The sequence below is a fragment of the Triticum urartu genome, chromosome 3A (genome assembly GCF_056163025.1).
Source record: "Triticum urartu cultivar PI428250 chromosome 3A, HENAU_Tu73, whole genome shotgun sequence".
NCBI lineage: Eukaryota > Viridiplantae > Streptophyta > Magnoliopsida > Poales > Poaceae > Triticum > Triticum urartu.
The window spans coordinates 485,389,700-485,403,647 of NC_141875.1; positions in this window are offsets into that span (position 1 = coordinate 485,389,700).

A 13,948-nucleotide genomic window follows, 5' to 3' on the forward strand; every position below is an offset into this window, starting at 1 on the left:
CAGAAGTGGCACGCGTGCGGGAGGAGATGGTGCAAGCTAAGGAAAATCTAGCCGCGGAGGAAACCCAGATGGAAGCAGAACGGGCAGCTCTGGATGCTCGTGCTCAGCAACTTCAAGCAGAAACTTTCCAGCTCTCAGTGGATGAGGGAGTCCTGGATTAGGGGGTGTCCGGATAGCCGGACTATAACCTTTGGCCGGACTGTTGGACTATGAAGATACAAGATTGAAGACTTCGTCCCGTGTCCGGATGGGACTTTCCTTGGCGTGGAAGGCAAGCTTGGCAATACGGATATGTAGATCTCCTCCCATTGTAACCGACTCTGTGTAACCCTAACCCTCTCCGGTGTCTATATAAACCGGAGGGTTTTAGTCCATAGGACGAACAACAATCATACCATAGGCTAGCTTCTAGGGTTTAGCCTCTTTGATCTCGTGGTAGATCTACTCTTGTACTACCCATATCATCAATATTAATCAAGTAGGACGTAGGGTTTTACCTCCATCAAGAGGGCCCGAACCTGGGTAAAACATTGTGTCCCCTGCATCCTGTTACCATCCGGCCTAGATGCACAGTTCGGGACCCCCTACCCGAGATCCGCCGGTTTTGACACCGACATTGGTGCTTTCATTGAGAATTCCGCTGTGCCGTCGCCATCAGGAAGGATGCCTCATCCCGTCTTTAAAGACAACACTGTTGCTAAGGGAGCTTTGGCTGTCGGCCAAACTCTCCGACTAGGTGGTTTTCTTATGACCGCCTGTTCGGCCGCTGCGCCGACAATGACTTCTCGAGTCATCAAAAACAATCTTCACATAAACTCGGAACTCCCCGAGCAGTTAGATCCAATGGAGCTCTCTTCCCTAAATGAGCTCTTGGATCGCATCACCGCTCTGGGAGTCGCCACAGACTACGATCAGATTGGGCCTAAACCCGATCTGAGAGAGATCAACTCTTCCCAGGTCACCCATCACGTTGTAGTGGTGGAGGAACAATGCGGCGACCCTTCATCTATCTTAAGGACTAGCTATGTCCGGATTCCCGATCCCTCCAAGCCGGATACCCGCGGAGGGGAGGACGTTACTCAAGACCTAAACCTAGAGTAAGGCAGCGGGCTAGATTCAGTGGAAAACATCCAAGAATCCAAACTTCCGAGTTCGGAAACTCCTTGGCCCCTGAGTCTCAGATTGGGTGAGGTTTCAGATTTAATACCGCCCACCCACCCAAACATAAGCGATCTATCCCAAATTAGGCAAGAGCCTAAAGAAACAGTACACCATTACTGGGCCAGATTCCTCCTGGTCATGAACAGGATAAAGGACTGTCACGAGGAAGACGCGATTTCATTCTTCTGTAATAATTGCACGGACAAGGGAATCCTCAACGCAATAAGTCGTCGTGAAATTACATGCTTTGCCAACTTGGCGTCCATAGTACAAAAGTACTGTGCGATGGGAAGCGCCTGGAAAACCGAAATAAAATTTTGGGATAATCTGGCCCTGAATACAAACCCAGTCCGAAATAAAAGGGTGCATTATCTCCAGACACCCGGGTTAAACACCAAAAAGCAAAAACCCTCTACAGGGAATGGAACCGTCCTGGAGGGATGGCTCAATGGACCCTGTAAAATTTACAGTGCAGAGGGCGCCACACCAACTCATAGCCTTAGAGCATGTTGGATACTCCGGCAGGTGGCCAAAAGTGGCGAAGATCTTCGAACCCCAAAAGCCACAGAGCACCAGCCCAAGGATACCGGTACGGTATTAACAGTCTTCGAGACTTTCGCATCAAATAATATGCGAAAACGAACACTCCGCAGCCTTGCCGAAGTCTACCACGTGGCAACAATAAACCCATGGAGTGACACGGCTATTACTTTTAATGCCAGTGACGAACCTAAATTCCGAACAGCCCGAGCACCAGCCGCATTGGTCCTCAGTCCAATAGTGGACGGCTTTCGACTCACCAAGGTACTCATGGATGGTGGCAGCGGATTGAACCTCATTTATGAGGAAACCCTTAAAAAATGGAAATAGACTGGAACTGCATTGAGCGAAGCAGCACAACCTTTAGAGGAATAATCCCTAGTCGGGAAGCGCGCTGTACAGGAAAAATCACACTAGATATGCTATTCGGCACGCCGGATAATTACAGGTCCGAAGAGGTCACGTTCCAAGTGGCCCCATTCAGTAGCGGATACCACGCTCTATTAGAGCGGGAGGCGTTTACAATCTTCCAAGCCATACCCCATTACGGGTACATGAAGCTCAAAATGCTCGGGCCCAACGGAATTATCACTCTTGCTAGTGATCTGGACATAGCACTCCGCGCCGAAAATAAGACAGCCGCACTGGCCCTCGAGGCACTATCCGAAGCCCTAGCGGCCGAGGAACTGACTACGCTGCGCTCCACGGTGAATAGGGACGACGTGATACTCGTTTAAACCGGCGGACTAAATAGTCAAATTCCAAGCCCATCCAACAGACCCTACAAAAACAGCTTCCATCGGGGCACAATTAAACCCTGATGTAGACGCCGCACTAGGAGAGTTCCTACGCGAGAACTGGGACATTTTTACCTGGCACCCTTCAGACATGCCAGGAATCCCACGCAGGCTGGCCGAGCACAGCCTCAATATCCTAAAGGGATTCAAGCCGGTCAAGCAAGCTCTTCGGCGTTTCTCCGAACCTAAGAGACAGGCCATGGGAGAGGAACTAGCCAAGCTATTGGAGGCCAGATTCATCAGAGACATAAAACATCCGGACTGGCTAGCAAACCTGGTGATGATAGCAAAGAAGGACAAATCCTGGCGCTTGTGCATCGATTTTAACGACCTCAACAAGGCTTGCCCAAAGGATCCCTTCCCCCTCCCCCGCATCGACCAAATTATCAATGCTACCGCAGGACACGATTCATTGTGTTTCCTCGATGCATACTCCGGCTACCATCAAATTAAGATGGCAGAGCCAGACCAAGCCGCAACGGCGTTCATCACACCATACGACCCATTGTGCTTCAACACAATGCCCTTCGGGCTCAAAAACACCGGCGCAACATATCAGGGCATGATTCAGGCATGTCTGGCAAACTAGATCGGCAAAACAGTGGAGGCATACGTAGATGACATGGTCGTCAAAACCAAGCATGTCGAATCTCTAGTAGACGATTTGAGGCGCACATTCGATAACCTCCGAACATACGACATCAAGCTCAACCCGGAAAATTGCGTTTTCGGCGTACCAGCCGGAAAGCGCTTGGGCTTCATTGTATCCGGTAGAGGAATTGAAGCAAATCCAGACAAGATCCGAGCTCTGTCACAATTGGACATCCCAAAGGACCTCAAACAAATACAAAAATTGACCAGATGCGTGGCGGCTCTAAGCCGCTTTATCTCCCGCTTGGAGAAAAGGAATTACCCCTTTATCGCCTCCTCCGGCGCACCGAACACTTCGAGTAGACGGATGCCGCCACAACTTGACTCGACGAAATAAAAGCCATATTGGCAACAAACTCAGTCCTGGCCGCGCCAAACATTGGCGAACCAATGCTATTATACATTGTGGCAACTCATCAAGTTGTAAGCGCAGTGTTCGTCGTCGAACGAGAGACGGACGGACGCAAATTCCCCCATCAAAAGCCGGTTTAGTATGTGTCCACTGTACTTACCCCATGCAAGTAACGGTACCCGCATTATCAAAAGATAGCGTACGCGGTATTTATGGCATCCCGGAAGCTGCGACACTACTTTCAAGAGTGTTCGATAACGGTAGCCTCGGAAGTACCACTTAACGATATTATAAACAACTGCGACGCGACGGGCCGGATTGCCAAATGGGCCATTGAGCTCCTCCCATTCGACATAACTTACAAGCCACGGCGAGCTATTAAGTCGCAAGTTTTGGCCGACTTCGTCACCGAATGGACGGAAGCCGAACTCCCTAAAGAGGACGACACATATTCCAACTGGATCATGCACTTCGACGGCTCCAAAATGTTGGCTAGACTGGGGGCTGGCGTCGTTTTGACGTCCCCAACAGGAGATACTGTTCAATAAGTACTCCAGATAATGTATATGGACTCCAACAACGCAGCCGAATATGAGGCCCTTCTACATGGTCTCTGGATGGCAGTATCCATGGGCATTCAACGCCTAGAGGTGCGCGGGGATTCGAACCTCGCGATATCCCAAATAAATGGAGACTTTGATGCCAAGGATCCGAAAATGGCAGCTTATCGCAACACCGTCCTAAAAATGTCAGCTCGGTTCGAGGGGCTCGAATTTCACCATATAGCCCAGGAAAACAATCAGGCAGTAGATGTCCTGGCACGCATCGGCGCAAAACGCGACGCCGTCCCCCCGACATATTCTTGGAGAGGCTGTTCAAACCATCCATAGTATGGGAAGGGGAACCCATAAATAACAGCCTGGACCCAACCGCACTGCCCGACAACGAACATTCTGACACAATTGGAGGCTCTGCCAATGAAATAACATCTTCAGCCCACGTAATAATGGCAGTCATCGCCCCATGGACAGAACCATTCCTAGCCTACCTAACTAGGCAAGAACTTCCTGAGGACCAAAACAAGGCACGCTGCATAGTGCGGCAATCTAAAGCCTATAAAGTCCATGAGGGAGAGCTTTATAAGAAAAGCACCATCGGAGTCCTTCAAAGGTGCATCTCCGAAGAGGAAGGGCGGAATCTTCTGGCGGAAATTCATGCCGGACTCGGCGGTCACCACGCTGCAGCTCAGGCCCTTGTAAGCAAGGCCTTCCGTACAGGCTTTTATTGGCCGACGGCCCGGGCAGACGCTCAGGACTTAGTCCAATGTTGTGTTGGTTGCCAGCCTTTTGCAAACCAAAGCCATATGCCACCCACCGCCCTCCATACTATCCCCATCACCTCGCCCTTCGCGGTCTGGGGGCTTGACATGGTTGGACCCCTTAAAGGAGGAACCCACAAGCAAAAATACTTACTGGTCATGGTGGATAAGTTCACCAAATGGATAGAAGCCAAGCCTGTTAAGACGGTCGAATCCGGACCGGTGATAGACTTCATATCCGGGGTCGTACACCGTTACGGCGTCCCCCACAACATCATCACTGATAACGGCACGAACTTTACGGCCGACGAGGTAAAACTCTGGTGCAAAAACATGGGCATCAAGCTCGATTATGAATCAGTCTATCACCCACAAACTAACGGTCAAGTCGAGCGAGCAAATGGTCTTATCATGAGCGGCATCAAACCCAGATTAGTGCGGTCCCTCAAGGAATCTAACACGCATTGGGTAGAGGAGCTCAACTCCGTACTCTGGGGGCTGCTGACCACGCCGAATCACACTACCGGATACACACCATTCTTTATGGTATACGGCGCAGAGGCGGTTCTGCCTTGCCACATAATTCATGACTCACCTCGAGTGCGCATGTACGAAGAAAGAGAAGCCGAGCTCGATCGGCAGGACAATTTGGACGCCTTGGAGGAAGAGCGTGACGTGGCAAAAGCCCGTTCCGCATTCTATCAACAGCAGGCTCGAAGATACCAAAGCAGAGAAGTACGGGCCAAAACCTACAATGTTGGCGAGTTAGTTCTACGCCTGCCAGATAAGCAAAAGGACAAACTCAAGCCCAAATGGGAAGGTCCCTTCATCATTGACCAAGTCCTGACTGGTGGAGCGTACCATCTGCGGGATGCATCGGATAATCGACTCGAGCCGAACCCATGGAACGCAGCCCGACTCCGAAGATTCTACGCCTAACGCCGGACTCTGTGTTCGTCTCCTTCCTCTGTCCATTTTTATACACTATCTGTCTTGTATTTTTCTCCTTCTCCCTTTCTTTTCTCTCACAGCCTTTAGGGGCCCATTCGTGCCTTGTTTGCACGCAACTGACGCGCTATCCGCGCTCATTATACCTCGGGGCTTCTTTAACAGAAGCTTATTCATACGGGCTTTATGCTCAACACATGTGTCATCCTTCCGCATGTACCCTTTATTCACCATTATATGCATCGATATGACTTAAGTTTTGGCCAAGCTGGGTTGCCTGGCACTTGTATTTATGCCCTACGTTCCCGTTAATTCGGCTAGGGCATAAGGGGAGAACCTCTGCGATTGTTACCGCCGGGTCAGCCGGATGTGTACCTCAGACTGGGTGAAGCCGAAAGCTAGCGTTCTTAAGGGAATATTCGGTCGGTGAACTAAAGATGATTTTTCACTTATTTACTTATCCGCCCCCAGATGTTTTTTCTGCGTCTCTTCTCGCAGTCTGGACATGCACTTTAGGGCATGCCTCCCAGGGAAAGGAACCCCTAACGGAACTATTCTCCCTGGAAGATGTTTCTTACTAACCATGTAATATAACATAACTAGTTGGGCACTTGTCTGTTCAATCACTAATGACCCCTACGCCTGGTCTCCATGCATGCCCCAGTTCTTACATAACCGAGAGGGTATTCGGATACACTCCGGACTGTCGGGTCCCGAGGTCGAAGCGAAAAGGTCCACCACGACAAACGATCTACAATCCGGCTAGAAGGAATTATACATGTCACTTTAAATTACATAGTCAATTTGACTGGTTGAATTCCTCTTCAATACCATCCAATAGGCTGTCTAGTCTACAGTCCTGTTGGGAATACTTTGCGGCCAATTCTACTTGGCCGTACACTAAGCTCACAGGGATCTCCTTCCCATCGGGCCCCACAGGTCCAACCTCGGCCATGTGGTTTGGGTCGGCCTTCGTGTACCGCGTCTTCACCATGGCCCAGGCTTCCCTGGCGCCCTGATGGCAGGCCGATATCTTCCATAATCGGAAGCGCCTCCGCGCTCCCTTCAGCTTCTCTGCAAGCTCTCCAAGGGCTTCGGGCATGGAGATGGATGGCCACAAGGCTTGGGCAACGCCTTGCATCACCTGCCGAACTCGTTCGTGCAGTTGTGAGTTCTCGGGAAGAAGGTCACCCGTAGAACCGGGCATTTCCTCTGCAGGACGACCTGTTAGCATACCTACAGACATAACTCTGTCAGCCAACTTCCTCGCCGAACTCTTTTTCAAAGTTCGTTCAAGCACTTACTAAATATGCCGCGTCGAAGCCGCCGATTCTCCTTAATGGAGTCTGACAGTTGGGCACGAACATCCTTTAGTTCCACGCCCAGCTTGGTGTTGGCATCTAGGAGATCATTCTTCTCTTGCCTCACCCTCGTAAGCACCCTCTCACCGGCTTTTAGCTAGCGTAGGAGCTATTGCTTATCCGGATTTACTCCAGCGTCATCTGCAATTTTACCGTCAGATCTGCATATATGCCTCACTTTATATGATACTTATCATTTGAAGGATATATTACCAGAGGGGGTCTCTTTGGGCTCCTGTGCTGCGGCTAGTGCGGCCTGAAGTTGGGCTTTGCACACTTCCAGCTCCTGGGACAGTTGGGTATTCTTTTCTATAAGAACCTGCATAACAAATTATCCTTAAATCAGTTATTCTAACTGTTTCAAGTCTCAGGGGCTACTGATATATATAATCACCAAATTTTCTCACCCTTATGTATTTTACATACTGCTCCGTGGCTCTGGCTAGACCATTTTGAGCGGCACGGAGGTACGCATCTCCCGAGTTGAAGGCATCCAATGCCTCTTGGGAGAAACAAGTGTCACGAAGAACAGTCCGGCGACGCCTGTGGTTCATGGCACTTTTCACCTCGAAATTGGTGGCGGACAGTTTATCCGCATCCTCTGTCGGAGGAGCGCTCGGCACATGCCTTGTATTTGTTCCCGCCTCTGAATCCCGCCTTGGAGCCTGGCTGCTGGAGGCGCGTTTAGTAGCCTCTCCGGATATAGTCCGGCGAGCGCTCTTCTTCCTAAAAAGAAGGCATGGGCGTTAGTATGCCTCTGAGAATAATGTCTCGGAATAAAAACAGCGCGCCGTACCACTGCGCCGGTGTCTCAATCCGGACTGCATGTCTTTTCAGCCTGCCTGGCCTCGTGGCCCTTTGTTGGCTAGTCGCCGCAGGCTCGGCCTTCCGCCTCGAGGACCTCCCCTGCAAAACACGGTTGTTATACGGTAATCAAAAACACGCAAGGACGGATCCCTTTTCAAAATACTGGGACTTCGGTCTCAGTTACCTGTGAGGCTGGAAGTAGCCCAGGGTAATCGGCCATAATGGCCACCAGGGCGTTGTCACTGCTCAATTGGTAGAATACCCCATCGATCAGCTTCATGGATATGTCCGGATCCTCTTGGGAGGCCAGGTCAAGGGACCGTTCCGGGTCCTCGGGTTGTGGAGGAGGGCTGTTTATCTCCTTTATAGCCTAGCGCAGCTCCTACATTGAAATCGCTAGACTGAATACTTAACTATGGGAATATGAAACGGATGGGCGAGAAAAAGTGTCTGCTTACCCAGCTCGGAGGATTGTACATAGAAAATCGGCCCTGCGGATTGACGCGGAGGAATTCCTCCTCTTCTCCCTTGTAAAAAGTGGATAAGATCTTTATTAGATCGGCAACCAATTTTGGCCCTTTACGGCCGTAGCGGGTGGTGTCATCCTCCCCGTTGAAATCCCACATGGGGTGGCCTCTATACTGAAGCCGCTGCACCCCCCGCATGATACATGTGGCCATGACCTCGAGCATGGTCAATCCGGATCGAGCTAACAAACTTATCCGACTCATCAGGTAAAGAACGTCCCTGTCATCTTCCTGCCGGGGGCTCCGTGGACGCCCGCTCTGGTGCTTCTTCAAAGGGGCGTTGTCGAACTCCGGGAGGCCGATTCGAATAGGGTCCGGGAGGGGGACGTCTTCTATATAAAACCATTCTGAAGGCCAGTATTCAGACGTCTTCTTTGGGGTTCCGGATAGATATCCAGTCCTGGTAATACGCCACACTTCGGCTCCGCCCACTTGATGTATTGACCCCTCCGGAGAACGGGGCACGAGGCAGAACAACTTTTTCCACAGCGTGAAATGAGCCTCACAGCCCAAAAACAGCTCGCAAAGGGCTACGAAGCCCGCGATATGCAATATGGAGGCAGGCGTAAGGTTGTGCAACTGGAGGCCGTAGAACTCCAGGAGCCCCCGGAGAAACGGATGAATTGGAAATCCGAGCCCTCTTACCAAATGAGGGACAAGGCATACACGCTCTCCCTTGGAGGGATTGGGAAGGCTCTCCGCTTGCTCTCCTCCATTATAGGTGGCGAGCCCGGCTCGAACCGGAACCATGTATGCTGGGGGAAGAAATCCCTTGGCCTGAAGCATCACTAATTTGTCGTGCGGGACGGAACATCTCTCCCAATCTCCGGGCTTGGGGCTAGGGGAGCGAGAGTAGGAGCTGCGTCGACCAGCCATGTTGGAATGGATCTCTGTCGGATGCGCTCCGATGAAGGCTCGCCAAGGGAGGATGGTGTGATTTGGATCTGAATCCTCGTCTCTTTAATATGCAGCTCATTCGCACAGCTAGGGGGGTAAAAGTAAAAGCACCCTGGCTCTTCACATTCGCTCGACCCGTGGAAAGTGGAAATTATTGGGCGTGGAAGCCAAGGAGCGCAACATTCACAAGAAGCCGGACACTATTTAAACATGTACATGGAATTTGGAGAGGAACCCGCCTTGCAATGCCGAAGACAATCTGTGCGCCGGACTCGTCGTCATTGAAACCTGGTTCGGGGGCTACTGAGGGAGTCCTGGATTAGGGGGTGTCCGGATAGCCGGACTATAACCTTTGGCCGGACTGTTGGACTATGAAGATACAAGATTGAAGACTTCGTCTCATGTCCGGATGGGACTTTCCTTGGCGTGGAAGGCAAGCTTGGCAATACGGATATGTAGATCTCCTCCCATTGTAACCGATTCTGTGTAACCCTAACCCTCTCCGGTGTCTATATAAACCGGAGGGTTTTAGTCCATAGGACGAACAACAATCATACCATACGCTAGCTTATAGGGTTTAGCCTCTTTGATCTCGTGGTAGATCTACTCTTGTTCTACCCATATCATCAATATTTATCAAGCAGGACGTAGGGTTTTACCTCCATCAAGAGGGCCCGAACCTGGGTAAAAGATCGTGTCCCCTACATTACCATCCGGCCTAGACGCACAGTTGGGACCCCCTACCCGAGATCCGCCAGTTTTGACACCGACAGTGGATCTTAATGTGTCAAACGAGATCATGAGGAGGAGGCATCAGAAAACTCAGTCGCGTCTACCTTTAACGCTGGATCCGAGGAACCTGTTCCATACACCCAGGGCTGGGGGGAGCAATCCGCTGGAGGCAAACCGGGTCATGACACCCGGTGCACCAATTCAGCCACGCGCTATGGAGCCACCTCGTATAAATACAGCTCCTCCTCGTTATGTATCAACACCTCCGGGTCACTTCTCCAACCCTTTAGAAAACCTCATTGCAGCGTCGGCTCGTTTGGCGGCTCTCCCAATGGAAGGTGACTCGCCAGCAACAATTGAAACCCGGAGGATGAGAGAACTACTTCAGACAGCTCTGGCCCAGCAGGATGCATACTCTTACAGTCGGGACAGGATTCATTCAACTTCTCGCCCAAGCCGGAGCCCGAGTTACAGTAGGCACATGGAGTCTGCAGAAATGTCAAGTAATGGTCAACGCCACAACCGGCCATACAAGCATGAGCCGGTGCGAGCTGGAGCCCTTAACTTGACGGATCAGGAGAGGATTCGTCAAGAGGCGGAGCGAGCAGCTCCAATAGCGGCAGAATAGGCGGCTCACCAAACCTTTCCGGCTTACCCAACAACCTCGGTTGAGGCAGGGATGGCCACGAGAACCGGAGGCATGCCTTGCTTGGTACGAGCCATACGCAATGAGCGGTTGCCAAAGGATTTCAAGGGGCCTCGTAAGGTGCCTAACTACACGGCCGACCTACAGCCGGGGGCTTGGATTGAGAGTTATGAGATGGCTATGGAGCTATTGGAGGTGAGCGACGCTGCAATGGCCAAGTATTTTTACCATGATGTTAGATGGAACAGCTCGGACTTGGTTGAAGGGATTGCCACCCAATTCTATCGGCTCATGGGCGGAGTTGAAAGCATGGTTCGTCCAGAACTTTAAAGACACGTGTAAGGAGCCAATGTCGATTGTGGATCTAACCAATTGCAAGCAAGAGGATGGTGAATCTACAACCCATTGGGTGCGCCGGGTCAACGAGATAATACATTCATCTGATAAGATGGATGCCGGTTCAGCAGTTTTGATGTTGGAGAAAAATTGCCATTTCGAACCTCTAAAGCAGAAGCTGGGGCGGCTTAAACATGACTGTAATGACATGGGAACGTTGATGGCGGCTCTTGTCAAGTACGCTGATTCTGATACCACCAAGGACCCGGTGTCTGACGAAGAAAAGGCAACGAAGGGAAAGAAGAACGGGAACGGCAAGAATCACCAGCATAACCCGGCGAATCAGGGAGGTAATAAACGTAAAGCTGATGAGTTTGTTGCTAATACTAATGCACAGGGTGGTAATCAGCGGCGCAAGGGCAGACAGCCCCCTCGATCAGGCAGGTCAGGCCCTACCCTTGAGCAACTGTTGAATGAACATTGTTCGAAACACGGCAGCCGCGAGAAGCCGGCCACCCACCTGTGGAAGGACTGCATGATCATGAAGGCATTTAAAAATTCAAACATGTTTGATGGGGGACACGGCCTAGGTGGCGGTTCAGGTGGCGGCGGCTTTCATGGCCCGGGCACCGGTTCAAGTGGAGGAGGTTTTCACGGTCAAGGTCATCCTGGTCACCAAGGCGGATATAATCAGCAACCCGACCAAGGGAATCAGCAGCAGCAATCCGGTTATCAGAGCAACCCGAAGCAGCTGAGTAGTGGACAATATCATGTATTTACTACCAGTTTATGCAAGAGGGACCAGAAGCTTCACAAGAGGGCCGTCAATGCCGTTGAGCCGGCAATTCCACGTTATCTACGTTGGTCAGAGCAGCCTATTGTGTGGAGCAGAGAGGATCACCCGCCCCAGGTTGATAATCCAGGTCACTTGGCTTTGGTATTGGCACCTCAGGTTGGTGGATACAAGTTTACTAAGGTACTCATGGATGGGGGCAGCAGCATCAACATCCTCTACTATGAGACATTCCGCCGGATGGGATTGACGGATAAGAATCTTAAACAATCCAACACTGTTTTTCACGGGGTGGTACCTGGTAAGTCGGCATACCCAGTTGGTAAGATTGAGCTAGAAGTAGCCTTTGGGGATGAGTATGATTCCAGAGCGGAGAAATAAACCTTTGAGGTGGTTAAGATCAAGAGCCCATATCATGCTCTGTTTGGGCGACCGGCTTATGCCAAGTTCATGGCTCGGCCGTGTTACGTATATTTGCAGCTCAAGATGCCGGGTCATAAGGGCACCATTATAGTACATGGGAGCCATAAGATAGCCTTGGAATGTGAAGAAGGTGATGCTGCCTATGCGGAATCTGTTTGTGCAACAGAGGAGTTAAAATTCTGCAAGGATCATGTTGACCCGGCAGACATGACGTCATTAAAGAAACCAACAACAGAGCATGAGCCGGAGTTGAAATTCAAATCAGCTGATGACACCAAGATGGTTGACTTTGTACCTGGAGACTCATCCAAACAGTTCATCATCAGTGCAAACTTGGATCCGAAATAGGAAAGCGCGCTCATCGAGTTCATCCATGAGAACCGGGACATCTTTGCATGGAAACCTTCAGACATGCCGGGTGTCCCGAGGGAACTCACTAAGCACACTCTTAACATCGATCCAAAGTTCAAACCTGTCAGACAGTTTCTCCGACGGTTCAATGAAGAAAGGCACAAGGCCATTGGGGAAGAGGTGGCCCGGCTCTTGGCAGCCGAGTTCATTGTGGAGGTCTTTCACCCAGAGTGGTTGGCTAACCCGGTGCTTGTACTCAAGAAGAATGGCACCTGGCGTATGTGTGTGGATTACACAGATCTGAACAAAGCTTGTCTGGCTGATCCTTTTGCTCTCCCCCGTATTGATCAAATCATTGATGCTACGACGGGTTGCGCACGGTTGAGTTTCTTGGATGCTTATTCGGGTTATCATCAGATTAAGATGGCAGTCAAGGATCAAGAGAAGACAACTTTTATAACCCCTTTTGGAGCTTTCTGCTATGTGTCTATGCCTTTTGGGCTTAAGAGCGCCCATGCGACTTACCAACGGTGTGTACAGAATTGTCTTCATAATCAAATTGGACGCAATGTTCATGCTTATGTGGATGATATAGTGGTGAAATCCAGGGAAGAGGAAACCTTGGTCACGGACCTGAAGGAGACTTTTGATAATCTCCGGGTCTACAAAATGATGCTTAACCTGGCCAAGTGCGTTTTTGGAGTGCCAGCCGGCAAGCTCTTGGGTTTTTTCGTGTCTAAACGAGGTAATGAAGCTAACCAGGAGAAAATCAAGGCAATTACATCCTTAGCCAAAGCAACCTGCGTCAATGATGTTCAGCGGTTGGTGGGTCGTGTGGCTGCTTTGAGCCGTTTCATAAGCCGGTTAGGGGAAAAGGCTATGCCTCTGTATCAGTTGATGGAGAAACCAGATGTTTTTGTTTGGAGTGATGCTGCGAACGCTGCTTTTGAAGATTTGAAGGCACAGCTGGCTGAACCGCCGATCCTGGCTACTCCAATTGAGAAAGAGCCGCTATTGTTATACGTGGCCGCCAACTCACGGGCTGTTAGTGTGGCTATTGTGGTAGAGCGCAAGGAGGCTAGCAAGGAGCATCCGGTTCAACGGACGGTTTATTATGTCGGTGAAGTGCTAATTGAGTCTAAGCAACGATATCCACATTGGCAGAAACTTGTTTATGGGGTGTTCATGGCAAGCCGGAAGCTTAAGCATTACTTTCAGGGACATCCCATCATTGTGGTTAGCTCTGCTCCTTTAGGAGACATTATTCAAAACAGAGAAGCCACTGGGCGAGTTGCCAAGTGGGCAATT